The sequence below is a fragment of the Hibiscus syriacus genome, unplaced genomic scaffold (assembly GCF_006381635.1).
Source record: "Hibiscus syriacus cultivar Baekdansim isolate YM2019G1 unplaced genomic scaffold, ASM638163v2 tig00110893_pilon, whole genome shotgun sequence".
In the NCBI taxonomy this organism is placed as follows: domain Eukaryota; kingdom Viridiplantae; phylum Streptophyta; class Magnoliopsida; order Malvales; family Malvaceae; genus Hibiscus; species Hibiscus syriacus.
The window spans coordinates 5,445,078-5,451,735 of record NW_024062901.1 but is presented as its reverse complement, the minus strand read 5'-3'; positions in this window follow the sequence as shown (position 1 = coordinate 5,451,735).

The following is a 6,658-nucleotide window of genomic DNA, read 5'->3' as shown; positions in this document are numbered from 1 at the left end:
TAAATTATAATGCATAATTTTTTTGGTGCATAACTTCTTCTATTTTAATGCAGATTAAAATATTAGATTCTTATAATAAGAAACGCATTTGGGTTGAGTCCTGTGGATCTCTAGGAAAGTATCCCTTGAAAAATTTCAAATTTGTGGAGCATAAGAAGAATAAGCAATTGAATGGGTATGAGATGTTATCACAAATAGAAAGCTTAATTTATGCAGTATTCATCATAATTGACATGTGTGGTTTTCAAATTTTGTAACAGATATGATTGCGGCATGTATGTGATGATGTGGATGGAATCGATCGGTTCTACAGGGGCAACTGGTGATTTTGTAAGTGGATAGAAAAAATCGTTTGTGGTAAAATTGTTAAAAGTCGTATATTGAATGCTGTAGTTGACAATACTTAACGTTCTGACAATTTGAATATAGGTTGTTGGAGACTGGGATCGATCGCGAGTATTAAACGATCTCGTAAGCCACAATCAAAATGAACGAAGACAGGAGATAACAAAAGCTGCAATATTACATAAGAATAACAAAGGATGCAATGATGTAAATGTAGGGTTAATTTTGTATAAGATTTATAATTTTGTATACGATTTATATTTTGTATGTGAATATAATTATGAATGAGATGAGAAAAGTTAGCAGTATGTTGTTGTACATGTTTCTTATACACATTAAGGGTCATGTTGATACTTGGAAGTAAAAGACAAATTTACAATATGGCCAACAGGGTGCACCCATAAAGTGTCGATCCATATATAAAAAAGTGTCGATCCCAAAATCATCGAACCCAAAAGTTTAATGTAATATGTAATTTTTCAATCTAACCGGTACAATTATACCGGTTTTATGAGAGAATATGTCTAAATAATGTGTCGACACTAATATAGTTTGTGTCGATATTTTTTTCCAGAATGAATGGAAAACAGGGTGCACCCATAAAGTGTCGATCCATATATAAAAAGTGTCGATCCCAAAATCATCGAACCCAAAAGTTTAATGTAATATGTAATTTTTCAATCTAACCGGTACAATTATACCGGTTTTATGAGAGAATATGTCTAAATAATGTGTCGACACTAATATAGTTTGTGTCGATATTTTTTTCCAGAATGAATGGAAAACAGAGTGCACCCATAAAGTGTCGATCCATATATAAAAAGTGTCGATCCCAAAATCATCGAACCCAAAAGTATAATGTAATATGTAATTTTTCAATCTAACCGGTACAATTATACCGGTTTTATGAGAGAATATGTCTAAATAATGTGTCGACACTAATATAGTTTGTGTCGATATTTTTTTTCCAGAATGAATGGAAAACAGGGTGCACCCATAAAGTGTCGATCCATATAAAAAGTGTCGATCCCAAAATCATCGAACCCAAAAGTATAATGTAATATGTAATTTTTCAATCTAACCGGTACAATTATACCGGTTTTATGAGAGAATATGTCTAAATAATGTATCGACACTAATATAGTTTGTGTCGATATTTTTTTCCAGAATGAATGAAAACAGGGTGCACCCATAAAGTGTCGATCCATATATAAAAAGTGTCGATCCCAAAATCATCGAACCCAAAAGTATAATGTAATATGTAATTTTTCAATCTAACCGGTACAATTATACCGGTTTTATGAGAGAATATGTCTAAATAATGTGTCGACACTAATATAGTTTGTGTCGATATTTTTTTTCCAGAATGAATGGAAAACAGGGTGCACCCATAAAGTGTCGATCCATATATAAAAAGTGTCGATCCCAAAATCATCGAACCCAAAAGTATAATGTAATATGTAATTTTTCAATCTAACCGGTACAATTATACCGGTTTTATGAGAGAATATGTCTAAATAATGTGTCGACACTAATATAGTTTGTGTCGATATTTTTTTCCAGAATGAATGGAAAACAGGGTGCACCCATAAAGTGTCGATCCATATATAAAAAGTGTCGATCCCAAAATCATCGAACCCAAAAGTATAATGTAATATGTAATTTTTCAATCTTTCCGGTACAATTATACCAGTTTTATGAGAGAATATGTCTAAATAATGTGTCGACACTAATATAGTTTGTGTCGATACTAATTTAAATATCAAGTGTTTTCCACCGTTTACGATATATAGTACTCTTAATCGAGAAACCCTAAATATTAAAGGCAAGCAGGTAGATCTTCCTCTTTCTTCTACCGTTATCATAAGTGACGATCAGATATTCAGGTAAATTTATCGATATTTTATGGGTTTGATTGATTTCTATATTGGAGTTTTTATCCTGAATGTGTTTGTGTTCCATTGTAATAGGGGTAGCATCCAACCAAAATGGCTCCAAAACGTCAGCGTCAAAAGCGAGGTCTTTCTCAAAGCTCTTCTCAACCCAGTTCTTCTCAACCACCTCCTTCTGTAACAAACGATTCTTCTGAGGAAATCAGGTCCTTCGAAACTCTGAACTTTAGATCCGACATGGAGAAACAAAGATGGCAGACGAGTTTTAAAGTAAGGAAGATTCGTCCCGAACGTGTCATTGACCTGGGTTTCTTGTTTGATGATAAATATGCATTTAGTTTTAAATCCACATTTACATCTTGGGGTTGGCTTGAATTCCTTGGTGTAGAACCAAGATATTATCCCAACCTAGTTAGAGTCTTCTACAACAATGCTTCCTTACAGCACGAGCCTAATAAGACTAATATAATAGGAATTAATACACATGTCATGGGGAAGGATATGTATATATCTCCAGAAACTATTGCGGAGGGTTTAGGTGTAGCGAATACAGGGGATTCAGATGAAAATGGTGTAGATTGGTCTACAATTAAACGGGTTACTAGAAATAGCCCAATTCACCTCGATGTAGAGTCGAGAGTGTTTCACAAAATGCTCACATGGTATATCCGGCCTAGTGGGGGAAAACATTCAACGCTTCGAGACAGCGATTATTGGTGGATAACAAAGTATAAATCCAAAACGGCTCCAAACATTGCAAAACTCATATTTAATACAATTGTATATGGTCACAAAGGGAGCAACAATTTCAACTACACTACCATATGGATGTGTCATCACCCATCTGTTGAAGAAGAAGGAAGTTGATTTTTCGCATGACGCCCCTGTTCGATTAACCCGCAAGATTGACATGGTATTTATTAAAAAAGCGGGATATGATTTTGTTGAAAAACTCGGTTGAAAGCGTGTCAAGGAGGTCGGATTAGATCAAGATAGGGAGGAAATGGACCCCGTTGGCCATGAAGAAGAGCAACCAAGTGGAGACGCAATGATGGAAGAAGCTCCAGTTGCAGAGGATGTCACAATTAAGACCGTGATGGAATACATGGTCAATTTTCGGGAGCATATTGATTCCCTTGTGAGTGGAATGCGATCCGATATTTCATCATTGCAACGTGAAGTCTCCATGTTGCGTAACGAATTACGTCAACGACATCAAACGAGTTAGGTAATTCATTATCTATGTTTCTTAACATTTAAACGTTCTGAACTTTATTTTATTTTCTTTTAACAGATGTGGACAACCAAGCGGTCGCAGATGATGAAGCTGACGATGAAGATGACGATGATGATGACGACGATGATGATGATGATGAAGATGATGATCCAAACAAGTATATCGTGTCTGCAATGGTGTCCTTGCCTACATCCCAAGACTGCCGGCAGGTTTTAATTCTATTCTTTTGTATCCATTATTTTAACATATAAGCGTAGAACTTTAATCTCATTTTCTTCATGTTGTAGATGTTGTCCTCAGAAGAGGATTATTTGAATTTATGCAATTTTGTGTCGACAATTTTGTTGTTGCCCTTTGGTCTTCAAAGATGAGGTTAGAACATGTTTGAGGCAATTGAATTACTGTAGTCAAAATCGTTAATATACATTTGAATGTTAACATTCAAACTTGATTACAATATCAGGCATAACGTCGACCGTGTACTTGAGAAACTACCTGTATTTTCCGAGCATTTTCTATTCGTGTGGGTAAGATGAATGTCATTACAGTTTGCTGACTTTTCGTTGTCTATGATTCCTACATATTTATGTTCGACTGTTTGTGAACAGGATCAAAAAAAATGCAAAACATACGATTCTGTTACCTACTGTAAAGATCTCAATGATGTTTGGAACGCGTGTCCAGATTTTAACGAGCTAAATACACTTTTGGTCGATGATTCAGCGGAAAAAATGATTTATAATCCGGTAAGTTGCATTTATGCAATATGTTTTTCCAGTTGAACAGGTGTTAAGACATTGATTATTTTAACAACTTATGTGTTTATATAGAAATACAATTACATATGTCCATATACCTTTGACGCTGCTTCCCATTCGAACGATAAAGCTCTAGGTATGACACAAATTTTAGGTCCCCAAAATCATCGAACCCAAAAGTTTAATGTAATATGTAATTTTTCAATCTAACCGGTACAATTATACCGGTTTTATGAGAGAATATGTCTAAATAATGTGTCGACACTAATATAGTTTGTGTCGATATTTTTTTTCCAGAATGAATGGAAAACAGGGTGCACCCATAAAGTGTCGATCCATATATAAAAAGTGTCGATCCCAAAATCATCGAACCCAAAAGTATAATGTAATATGTAATTTTTCAATCTAACCGGTACAATTATACCGGTTTTATGAGAGAATATGTCTAAATAATGTGTCGACACTAATATAGTTTGTGTCGATATTTTTTTTTCCAGAATGAATGGAAAACAGGGTGCACCCATAAAGTGTCGATCCATATATAAAAAGTGTCGATCCCAAAATCATCGAACCCAAAAGTATAATGTAATATGTAATTTTTCAATCTAACCGGTACAATTATACCGGTTTTATGAGAGAATATGTCTAAATAATGTGTCGACACTAATATAGTTTGTGTCGATATTTTTTTCCAGAATGAATGGAAAACAGGGTGCACCCATAAAGTGTCGATCCATATATAAAAAGTGTCGATCCCAAAATCATCGAACCCAAAAGTATAATGTAATATGTAATTTTTCAATCTAACCGGTACAATTATACCGGTTTTATGAGAGAATATGTCTAAATAATGTGTCGACACTAATATAGTTTGTGTCGATATTTTTTTTCCAGAATGAATGGAAAACAGGGTGCACCCATAAAGTGTCGATCCATATATAAAAAGTGTCGATCCCAAAATCATCGAACCCAAAAGTATAATGTAATATGTAATTTTTCAATCTAACCGGTACAATTATACCGGTTTTATGAGAGAATATGTCTAAATAATGTGTCGACACTAATATAGTTTGTGTCGATATTTTTTTCCAGAATGAATGGAAAACAGGGTGCACCCATAAAGTGTCGATCCATATATAAAAGTGTCGATCCCAAAATCATCGAACCCAAAAGTATAATGTAATATGTAATTTTTCAATCTTTCCGGTACAATTATACCAGTTTTATGAGAGAATATGTCTAAATAATGTGTCGACACTAATATAGTTTGTGTCGATACTAATTTAAATATCAAGTGTTTTCCACCGTTTACGATATATAGTACTCTTAATCGAGAAACCCTAAACGTAAAGGCAAGCAGGCAGATCTTCCTCTTTCTTCTACCGTGATCATAAGTGACGATCAGATATTCAGGTAAATTTATCGATATTTTATGGGTTTGATTGATTTCTATATTGGAGTTTTTATCCTGAATGTGTTTGTGTTCCATTGTAATAGGGGTAGCATCCAACCAAAATGGCTCCAAAACGTCAGCGTCAGAAGCGAGGTCTTTCTCAAAGCTCTTCTCAACCCAGTTCTTCTCAACACCTCCTTCTGTAACAAACGATTCTTCTGAGGAAATCAGGTCCTTTGAAACTCTGAACTTTAGATCCGACATAGAGAAACAAAGATGGAAGACGAGTTTTAAAGTAAGGAAGATTCGTCCCGAACGTGTCATTGACCTGGGTTTCTTGTTTGATGATAAATATGCATTTAGTTTTAAATCCACATTTACATCTTGGGGTTGGCTTGAATTCCTTGGTGTAGAACCAAGATATTATCCCAACCTAGTTAGAGTCTTCTACAACAATGCTTCCTTACAGCACGAGCCTAATAAGACTAATATAATAGGAATTAATACGCATGTCATGGGGAATGATATGTATATATCTCCAGAAACTATTGCGGAGGGTTTAGGTGTAGCGAATACAGGGGATTCAGATGAAAATGGTGTAGATTGGTCTACAATTAAACGGGTTACTAGAAATAGCCCAATTCACCTCGATGTAGAGTCGAGAGTGTTTCACAAAATGCTCACATGGTATATCCGGCCTAGTGGGAGAAAACATTCAACGCTTCGAGACAGCGATTATTGGTGGATAGCAAAGTATAAATCCAAAACGGCTCCAAACATTGCAAAACTCATATTTAATACAATTGTATATATGGTCACAAAGGGAGCAACAATTTCAACTACACTACCATATGGATGTGTCATCACCCATCTGTTGAAGAAGAAGGAAGTTGATTTTTCGCATGACGCCCCTGTTCGATTAACCCGCAAGATTGACATGTTATTTATTAAAAAAGCGGGATATGATTTTGTTGAAAAACTCGGTTGGAAGCGTGTCAAGGAGGTCGGATTAGATCAAGATAGGAGGAAATGG